Raw genomic sequence first — 11,271 nt, forward strand, 5'->3', positions numbered from 1 at the left:
TTTAGTGACATAAAATGACAAATATTCTTATATTTTTAATTTTTCATGAGCCCTGTGTCCTGAAAAATCACAACAGTTAAGAAAATTCTTCATGCTTTGTGTTCCAGGAAATAGGTTCATGTTCTGGACACTCTTCCATATGATTTACAAGACTCTTCGATAAACTCATTTTGCCATGACAAAGGCACACACAGACTTTCAAATGCTCAATCTTTGTATCATAAATGATTAACTGAACAGGGCAAAATGCTCACTAATTTTGATTTGACCAAATTTTCATCAGGTCTGTCCATCCCACTGTACTGTGAACTTTGTCTCACCTTTGCTCTTAAGGAAGCAATGGGTGTTAAAACAAGCTGTGGGACACAGAAGAACCTATATATATTTAAAAATAGTAATAATAATAATAACAGCCTTTTCTGCCTTAACGTTAAGATGTTTATAGATCATATGGTTGGTGTATACAATACATACCTCCCTATATTCCAGTAGCCCGACTCACTCTTTTGTAATAAAATCTCACTGCTGTCAAGACGAATCTGATTCACAGCAACCCCTCCTTGGGTTGCCAAGGTAGTGTCTCATAGAAGTAGATTGTCCAGGTTTCCTTCTGAGGAGTGGCTGATGGGTTTGAACCACCAGCCTTCTGGTTAGCAGTCAAATGTCTTAGGCACGATGCCACAATCCTTGCCTAATTCTGCATTTGTTTTTTTTTTATGTGAGAACTACATAACACAATCTGTCCAAATGAATTCTCTGGTTAAAACCTAAATACAATTACTATGACTTACATGTGTATATATACATGGATTTAGTGACTATCTAGGAAGAAGTTAAGGCATGGGATATGGGGCCTGGAACCCTTTGCTCCCGATACTCACAAACAGGCTGCCCGGGAACTATATGGGGCCACAGACATGCTATATTTGACTGATAAGAGTATTTTAAAGATGTTTTTAGAACTAATTGCTGATATTTTGAAATCTAGAGATTTTTACATTAAAACTTGGATTTCTGGCTTTTCTTAAAAAAACCAGAGCTGGCCACACTGGGCCCATATTGCAATAAGAGCTCTGTATCTGGATTTCCTACAAATGGTCCTATGCTTTCCATTTGGCCAAAGCCCAGCAACCTGCCTTGCTAGTTACATATTTTGAAGAAGAAACAATCACAAAAATATTTATGGTCAACATGAAACCACCTACATGGTTGGTAGAAACATAGTTTCCACCAACATGAAACTATGAACAGGGTAAGGCTGGAAAGCAAAGATAAGAGTGTAATTCCTTAAATATTTGAAAATAAAAAAAGGAATTGAAGCAGATATCACATAGAATCAATCTTTATTTTTTTTACTCTCACAGATAGGTCAAACAAACCACACATAAAACTAAGTATCTTTTATTTTTTTCAGTTACATTTAGAATCAAATGTTACTGTGTTAATTATACTTAGCCTTTGACAAAGATTTTGGCGAGGTTTGACACATTCAGTACACAGAGACTACAAAGATGATGGAAAAGCAAGATTTTGTTATTGTTATTAGTAGTAGTAGTAGTAGTAGCAGTAAAAGTATACAAAGCAAACTATACATCAATTCAACAATTTTTACATGTATAATTCAATGACACCGATTATATTCTTCAAGTTGTGCAACCATTATCACTACCCTTTTCCAAATTATTCTACCAACATTATTATAAACTCACTGCTTCCTTACTTTCTCACCTAACTTTTTGAGTTGTTCTTGCCATTTTGATCCCATGTAGATAATTCTTTAAAAGAGCACAGGGAGTAAGGCAGACTTTCTTTACTAAGTTAAACTACTGTTTGCTTTAGAGATAACTTCAAGGGATAGTTTCAGTTTAAGATTTAAATTTTACCTCAGATTAATTTTTCTGGGGTGTTATTGCATCTCAATGGCTCCAAAAAGTCTGAGTTCTGTAGTTTTAAGTTCTGTTCCAAATTTTTCTGCCTTTTGAACAGTATTCTTCTATAATATATTGATCAAAATGTTAATTAATTGTAACTGGCTACCATCCAGTTATTAACTCATAGCAAACGAGGCAGGTTTCATGGAAGCTATGGAACTCATATTCTAGTTCCTTCTCTGATCCCTGACTCTTTCTTCCTATGCTGCTCCAGGTGAATAGAGACCAGTGGCCTTAGCTTACATGCTACTCAGCAAACTATTAAAATCCCAGACATTATACAATGAATTGAAAGATAGAACAGAAGCATTAAAAACATTAGGTTAATTGACTGTAATGGCCCATGAAATCATGACTTTAAATCTCCAAACCAAGACAACAAATCCCATTAGGTATTTAGTTGCACACTAGCAGTATTAGTAGCTGCTGTTTTTGTTTTGTTTGTTTGCTATTTTTGTAAGAATATATATGACACAGCATTTGCCAATTCAACCTTTTTCAGATGTGCAGCTTAATGATATCAATTTCATTAATCATGTTGTACAACACCTCTCCCTCTCCCAACTCTCTCACCTCTGGTGGTATTGTTATTGATATTTTCCTCGAGTGGGAACTGACTCATAGCAACCCCTCCTTGGATTTCTGAGGCAGTATCACTACGGAAGCAGATTGCCCAACCTTCCTTCTGAGGAATGGCTGTAAAAAGGAATAAACTTTGGTCTCTATGTCTTATCTTATTCTTATCTTTTAATGTGAGATCATACAATATTTGCCCTTTTGAGATTGACTTATTTCACTTTGCATAATGTTTTCAAAGTTCATCTATGTTGTAGTATGTATCATGACTTCATTTCTCCTCATAGCTGAGTACCATTGTATATATGTACCATGTTTTATTGTCCATTTATATGGATATTTAAGTTATTTCCACATGTTGGCTTTTGTGAATGGTGCTGCAGTCAACACTGGTATACATATGCCTGTTTGCATCTCTGCTTTTAAGTCTCTGGATCAATGACTAGGAGTGAGATTTCTGGGTCATATGGTAGTACTATTTTCAGTTATTTTTTGTCACTTTCCACAACATCTGTAATGTTTTACATTTCCACCAGCAATGAAGATGGGGTCCAATTTCCTCACATTATTCACAACATTTGTAATTTTCCATTTTGCTGTTGTTTCATTGTTTTCAAACTTAGCTATCTTAGTGAGAATGAAATGATATCTCATCGTGGTTTTGATTACAGCTCTCTGATGCCTAAAGACATTGATCATCTTCTCCTGGATTTTTTTGGTACTTGAACATCCCCTTTGGTGAAACGTCTAGTCAAGTCTTTTACCCATTTTTGATTGGATTATTTGTCTTTTTGTCATTGAGTTGTAGAAATTTTAGAAAACCAGATACCAGTAGGGTTACCCATGGTGGAAAAGTTTCAGTGGAACTTCCAGATTAAGACAGTATAGGAAGAAGGATGTGGGTAGGTCCATCTCTGAAAAAAAAAAAAAAAAAAAATGGACCGCTGAAAACATAATGTGTAAGAGGGAAATATTGTCTTGTATAGAGCTGGAAAATGAGACTCTCATGTTAGAAGGCCCTCAAAGTGAGGCTGGAGAAGAGCTGTCTCCTCAGAGTTGACCTTAATGATGCAGATACAATAAAACTTTCAGGACCTTCATTTGCTGAGTAGTCATGACTCAAAATGTGAAGACACATGCAAGCATCCATTACTAATCAGAATGTGGAATATACAGTTTATGAATTTAGGAAAATTGGAATTTGTCAGAAATGAAATTGAGCATATAAAGATTGATATCCTACACATTAGTGAGATGAAATGGGCTAGTATTGGCCATTTTGAATCAGAAAATCATACAGACTACTATGCCAGGAATGACAAATTGAAGAGGAATAAGGTCACACTAATCATCAAAAAGAATATTTACTGAAGTACAGAGCTGTCAGGGAAAGGATAATATCATATGCCTATGATATTATAACTATGCCAGTTAACACTACTATTATTCAAATTTATGCACTAACCACTAAAGCCAAAGAAGAAGAAATTGAAGATTTTTATCAACTTTTGCAGTCTAAAATTGACAAAACATGCAATTAATATGTATTGATAATTACTGATGATAGGAATGCAAAAATTGGAAACAAAAAAGGAGCATCAATAGTTTGGAAAATACACCTTTCTGATAGAAATGACGGTGGAGATTGCATGATCAAAATTTGTAAGACCAATGACTTATTCATTGCAGATACATTTTTCAACAACATAAATGGAAACTGTACATGTGGACCCCACCAGATGGATATAGAGGAATCAAATGAACTACATCTGTGGAAAGAGATAATGAAGATGCTCAATATCATCAACGACAACAAGGTCAGAGCTGACTGAAACAGACCATCAATTTCTCATAGGCAAGTTTAAGTTGAAGGTGAAGAAAATTAAAGCAAGTCCAAGAGAACCAAAATATGACTTTGAGTATATCATACCTGAATTCAGAAACCATCTAAAAAATAGGCTTGATGCATTGAACACCAATAACTAAAGACCAGATAAGTTGTAGGATGATACCAAGGACATCATATATGAAAAGGAAAAAAAAAAAGTTGCTAAGTACAGGAAAGGAAGAAAATTCCAAAATGGATTTCAAAAGTTGCTCTGAAACTTGCTCTTGAATGCAAAGAGGCTAAAGCAAATGGAAGAACTGATAAAGTAAAAGAGCTGACAGAAGATTTCAAAGGAAGCTCAAGGAGACAAAGTGAAATATTATAATTAAATGTGCAAATCTTGGAGTTAGAAATCAAAAGGAAAGCTTATATTTAGCATTTCTCTAGGTGAAAGAATTGAAGAAAAAAATCAAGCCTCCAGTTGCAATATCAAAGGATTCTATCGTCAAAATATTGAACAATACAGGAATTATCAAAAGAAGATGGCAGGAATACACATTCAAGAGCCAATTTTTTGAAGGAAGAAATCCAAGCTGCATTGAAGTATTGGCAAGAAAACAAGGCTCCAGAAATTGTTGGAATACCCATTGAAATGTTTCCACAAATGAATATAGTGCTAGAGGTGCTCATTCAACAAAGCAAAGAAATTTGGAAGACAGATACCTGGTAAAATGACTGGAAGTGATCCATATTTGTGCCCATTCCAAAGAGAAGTGATCCAACAGAATGTGAATATTATCATACAGTATTATCACACACAATAAAATTTTCCTGATGATAATCCAAAAATGGTTGCAGCAGTGTATTGACAGGGAATTTCCAGAAATGCAAGCCAGATTCAGAAGAAGATGGGGAATGAGAGATATAACTTTTGATTTCAGATGGATCTTAGCTGAAAGTCTAGAATACCAGAAACATGTTTACCTGTGTTTTATTGACTATGAAAGGCATTGAGCTCTGTGAATTATGACAAATTATGGATAACATTGGGAATAATGAGAATTCAAGAACATTTAATTGTTCTCATGAAGAACTTGTACATAGACCAACAGACAGCTATTTGAACAGAACAAGGATGTACTACATAGTTTAAAGTCAAGAATGGAGTGTATCAGTGCTGTATCCTTTCACTATACTTATTCAGTCTGAATTGTTGTATTCTGAGCAAACAATCCAAGAAGCTGGGCTATATGAAGAAGAACATAGCATCAGGATTGGAGGAAGACTGCTCCAACATGCAACAACCTGCAACATGCAGAGGACACAACCATGGTTGCTGAAAGTGGAGAAGACTTGAAGCACTTATTGATAAATAGCAGAGACTAAAGCTTTCAGTATGGATTGCACCTCAACCTAAAGAAAACAAAAATCCTCATAAATGGGCCAACAAATAATATGATGATAAGTGGAGTAAAGATTGAAGTTGTCAAAGATTTCATTTTACTTGGATCCATAATCAACATCTATGAAAGCAGCAGTAAAACACAATCAAAGGACATAGTGCATCGGGCAAATCTTTGTCAAAAGACCTCTTTAAAGTGTTAGAGTATAGATGTTACTTTGAAGACTAAGGTGCAAGTGACCCAAACCAAGGTGCTTTCAATAGCCTCAGATACATGTGAAAGCTGGATGAAGAATAAAGACTGCAGAATTGACATATGTGAGTCATGGCATTGACAAAGAATATAAAATGTACCCTGGACTTCTAGATGAACGAACAAATCTATCTTGGAGGAAGTAAACCTGGAATGCTCCTTAGAAGCCAGAATGGCCAGCCTTCATCTCTTGTTCATTGATCATGTTGTCAGAACGGACTAATCCCTAGAAAAGGATACCATTCTTTGCAAAATAGAGTCATAGAAAAAGGGAAAAACCCTCAGTGAGATAGATTGACACAGTGGATAGATGTGACAATATGCTCAAGCTTAGCAATTACTGTAAGGATGACGCAGGTCTAGGCTGTGTTTAGTTCTGTTGTACACGGGATTATTATGAGTTAGAACTGACTCAGTAGCTCCTCACAACAACAATTTGGATGAAAATGTCATATGAGGTAATTATTTCTCTGCTGTATATACATCACAAAAATAATATACATAAAACAGAATTATAATTATCTGTATATCCCTGTTCAGATCCTAGGTTTGAGAGAAGTGTCTGTGCATCTTATTCATTTATTAGTTTCAATGTTTAGCACAGTGTTTGTCACAGAAGATGTTAGATATATATTGGTTAAAATACATGAATAAATTACTATAGCTATTTTCAGTTTATTAATGTATACATTCTTCGTTTCCCTCAAAAGAACATTTAAACATGTTAATTTTCTTTGAAGAGTAATTTCCACCTGTATAAACAATAATGAGTATATGCCATATTGCAATGATACTTTCAAGCATATAAAAGCTGCTTATACTTTCATTAAATGGTACCAAATATCTCCACTTTGGCAGCTTCAAGGATGGCTTTTAGAGTTTTTCCTTTTTACTATTTCATAAATGTGTCAACGACTGAGGATCTTAGGATCTACTTAGAGCTGCATCAGTGAGTTCTCTAATATAATTCTAACAGATTTGGAAATCAGTAAATCAAAATGTGAGTGATCTTATGAAAGTTATTTTTGTTGCTAGTTGTCCCCGCCAAGTAGCCAGGCCATCTCTTTGGGAGCTCTAGTAGCGTAGTGCCTAAGGCACTTGACTGCTAACCAGAAGTCTGGCTGTTCAAACCCACCAGCCACTCCTCAGAAGGAAGGTTGGGGAATCTACTTTCATAGTGATACTGCCTCGGAAACCCAAGGAGGGGTCACTATGAGTCAGGTCGGACATGACGGCACATAACAACAACAACAACAACTGCCATCTAGTCAGCCTCACCTCATGGTGACCCCATGCACATTGGAACAAAATGCTGCCTGATTTTGTGTCATCCTCATGATTGCTTGCTGATCAGATTATTTTGTTGCATAGTGTTTTTATTGGCTGAGTTTTGGAAGTAGATGATCAAGATTTTCTTCATAAATTGTTCTAGGCTGGATGCTCCACTGAAATCTGCTCAGTATCAGAACAATACCAAAGCCTCCACTGAAGTATGGGTGGTAGCTGCCAGGTGTATTGGCCAGGAATCAAATCAGGTGTCCTACATGGAAGGGGAGAACATGACCACTGAATCACCATTGTCCCCTTATCAAAGTTAGAACCTGAGGACTCTTGTTTGCTATAGTTGAAGTGAAAGAGATTTAGTGACAGAATGGTTCAGCATTTTGCAGGGCTAGTAGGCTTTCTAAAAGACTGATTTTTATATATACTTCCTGTTCTATCTCCCTTTTTTTACTCCTCCACTTCCCCTTCTCCTTTTCTTCTCTCTCTCTCTCTTTTTGTTTTTACTTTTGTTGTGGTGAAAACATACACACCAAAACATTTGCCAACATAACAACTTCCACATTTACAGCTCAGGAACATTGATGACACTTTTCATGTTGGGCCACCATTACTGCCATCCTTTTTCAAAATATTCCACCACCATTAACAACAATGCTCTGTAAAAAAAAGCTGCCCCTTTCCCTCTCCCTCCTACCCCTGGCAAACACTAATAATCTTTGGTTTCTGTATACATATATATATATATTTTTTTTTTTCAACCTATCTAGGGATTTACTTTCCTTACCCCTTCCATCCTTGATAACCAACAAAGAAAATTTCCTTCCATGTATAGACCTTTCCTTCCCTTTTTGCAATGGTGGACAAATAAAATATTTGTCCTTATGTGATTGATTTATTTCACTCAGCATAATGTACTCCAAGTTTATACACATTATGTGGTGTTTTGGAGATTCTACATTATCCTTTAGTATTGCATAGTATTCCATTTGTGTACATACCACAGTTTGCGTATCCATTGCTTGGTTGATGGGCACTTAGGTTGTTTCTATCTCTTTGCTATTGTGAATAGTGCTGTGACAAACATGGATGTACATATATTTGTTTGGGTCCTGCCTCTCATTTCTTTGGGATATATACTTAGTAATGGTATTGCTGGGTCAAATGGTATTTCTTTTTCCAACTTTTTAAGGAATTTCCATACTGATTTCCACAGTGATTGCATAATTTCACAGTCCTGCCAGCAGCTCATGAGAGTCTCAATCTCTCCACAACCTCATCAACATTTATGATTTTCTCTTTTGTTGAATTTTGCTATTAATGCTGGAGTGAGATGGTATCTCATAGTTGTTTTGATTTTCATCTCTCTAATGGCTAATACCCACCAGCCACTCCTCAGAAGGAAGGTTGGGCAATCCTACTTCCATAGTGATACTGCCTCAGAAACCCAAGGAGGGGTCGCTATGAGTCGGGTTTGACTCGATGGCACATAACAACAACAAAAACAATGGCTAATGATCATGAACATTTCTTCATGTGTTTGTTGGCTGCCTGAATATCTTCTTTGAGGAAGTGTCCATTCATATCTTTTGCCCATTTTTTCATTGGATTGTTTACCATTTTGATGTTGAGGTTTTGGAGTTGTCTATAAATTTTACTGGTAAGTCCTTTGTCCAATATGTTATTGCTGCATATGATTTCCCATTCTGTAGGTTCTCTTTTTACTCTTTTGGTGACATCTTTTGATGCACATAATAATTTAATTTTTAGAAATTCCCAATCATCTAGTTTGTCTTCTCCTGTTTGTGCATCTTGGATCATGCTTGATAGTCTATTAATGCCATAAATTAGGGCCCCTAAGTTTGCTCCTGTTTTTTTCTTTGATGAACTTTACAATTTTAGGTTTCACTTTTAAGTCTTTGATCCATCTGGAGTTAGTTTCGGTGTATGGCATGAGTTCTAGATCTTGTTTAATTTTTCTGCAAAAGGATATCTAGTTTTGTCAGCACATTTGTGAAAGAGACTGTCTCTTCCCCATTTAATGAATTTTGTCCCTTTGCCCAAGATGGATATATTTCTGGATTCTCAATTCTGTTCCACAGGAGTATGTGTCTGTCATTGTACCAATACCAGACAGTTTTGACTACTGTGGCTGAATAGTACGTTGTGAAATCAGGCAGTGTGAGACCTCCTACTTTGTTCTTCTTCTTCAGTAGTGCTTTGCTTATCCAAGACCTCTTTCCTTTCCACTTAAAATTGGTGATTGTTTTTTTCCATATCCTTAAAAAATGTTGATGGGATCTGGATTGGGATTACATTGAATGTGTAAATTGCTTTGGGTAGAATTGACAATGTTCAATCTTTCTAACCAGGAGCACTGTATGTTCTTTCACTTATATAGATCTCTTATGGTTTCTTCTACTAGTATTTTATAGTTTTCTTTGTACAGGTCTTTTGTGTCCCTGGTAAGATTTATTCCCAAGTATTTTATTTTTTGGGTAGCTATTGTAAATGATATTACTTTCCTTATTTCTTTTTTCAGCAATTTATTTGCTGATGTTGAGGAATCCAACTGATTTTGTATGTTGATCTTGTATCCTGCCATGATGTTAAATCTCTCAATTAGCTCCAGTAGATTTTTTCCTGAGTCTCTTGGGTTTTCTAGTTATACGATCATATAATCAGCAAATAGGGATAGTTTGACTTGTTCCTTACCCATTTGGATGCCTTTGATTTCCCTTTCTTGCCTTATTACCTTAGCTAGAACTTCCAGTACAGTGTTGAATAGAAGTGGTGATAGCAGGCATACTTGTCTGGCTTCTGTTCACAAGAAGGATGGTTTCAGTCTCTCTCCTTGAGAATATTGGTTGTTGGTTTTGCATGTAACCCCTATATTATGTGGAAGAATTTCCTTTCTATTCTTATTTTTCTGAGCATTAAAAACATTGAAAGTTTCATGAATTTGTGTGTCATCCTTGTGCAGGGGCCAACCTTGTGCATGCTAATCTTCTCTGTATCATTACAATTTTGGTATATGCTGCCAAACTGAGCATTCGTCTTCCTTTTTGCCATTATAGTTCACATCAAATGGTTGTTGAATAACTGAGTTACATAAGTGTGAATATTTGATGTTTTATATCTACTTTGGTTGTGAAAAAAGAGTAGCCCACTGTTGTTAACTGTGGTCAGTTCTGATTATGATGAAACCATGTGTGTGTAGTAGAACTGCTGTATAAGAATTTCATGTCTTTTACTTTTTGGAAGCAGATGATCAGGTCTGTCTTCCAAGGAACCTCAGCTGGTTTCTAATAGTCAACCTTTCAGCTAGTAATGAAATACTTAATCGTTTGAACCAGCCAGAATCTACATATATCACCCATACCAAAAAAAAAAAAAAAAAGGTCATTTTCAAATTATTCTCAACCATTATAAAATCACAGAAGGTTTCAACAAAAAACGTATCTAGATGATCTATTCCAGTGATTTAATAGCTGTTTGGCCAATTTATATTCCTACCACTTGCTTTATAAAGTGTTCTCAGATTTGTTGCATTCAGATAAATTTATATTCTCCCTGAACATCCCTGTGATCCCATATGACTCTACCTATATTTCTGAGTGAATTTTTCAGTCCTCACTAGCTTTTATATTACCTTTAGGAAGACTTTTTATTGATAAGTGCATGTAAAGTAATACAAATGGGATTGCTCTATCTCAATCCTTTGAAAGTTGTAGTCAATTAATACATAAATAACAAAATTATAGGCATGACTGTATTTTACAGAAACATGTATCTTCCAAATAAATGACACTGTGGCATATGGTTGTGGTTGTGGATTATAATCCCCTTGAAGACATCACTTCTATATTTGAAATGTTGGTTCAGAGCTTTTACTTCTAGAAAACTGAATTTCTGCAATTATTTTTATTTATCTATTTAATAAGTAGTACAACTGTTCATTAAAAAACAGAAATATTAACAGTTTATTGGAAAATAATGT

At 35.4% G+C, this 11,271-nt stretch overlaps 1 pseudogene; it reads right to left on the reverse strand.

The window, feature by feature from the left end:
- Positions 1-10,209: 10,209 nt before the first annotated feature.
- On the reverse strand, positions 10,210-10,322 carry LOC122151105 (annotated as a pseudogene).
- Positions 10,323-11,271: the final 949 nt, after the last annotated feature.

This window comes from Orycteropus afer, unplaced genomic scaffold (genome assembly GCF_000298275.1).
Source record: "Orycteropus afer afer isolate SDZICR_OR568_19922 unplaced genomic scaffold, OryAfe1.0 scaffold00301, whole genome shotgun sequence".
NCBI lineage: Eukaryota > Metazoa > Chordata > Mammalia > Tubulidentata > Orycteropodidae > Orycteropus > Orycteropus afer.